Here is a 205-nt window from a genome sequence, read left to right on the forward strand (position 1 = left end):
TAAGTAGCCTTAATCCTATTTAATAAATGGTTATAGCTGCAGCTATAACAACGTCATCTAAACATACTAAACAACTATTTGACAGAAACCCTTGTAAAACCTGCTCCATCACTCGCTCAAATGTGGCTGGAGCGTTACACAAACCGAAGGGCATCACTTTAAATTGCCACAATCCGTTTCCGATAAAGAATACCGTCTTTTCTCT

Source organism: Trachymyrmex cornetzi, unplaced genomic scaffold (genome assembly GCF_001594075.2).
Source record: "Trachymyrmex cornetzi isolate Tcor2-1 unplaced genomic scaffold, Tcor1.1 scaffold1206, whole genome shotgun sequence".
NCBI lineage: Eukaryota > Metazoa > Arthropoda > Insecta > Hymenoptera > Formicidae > Trachymyrmex > Trachymyrmex cornetzi.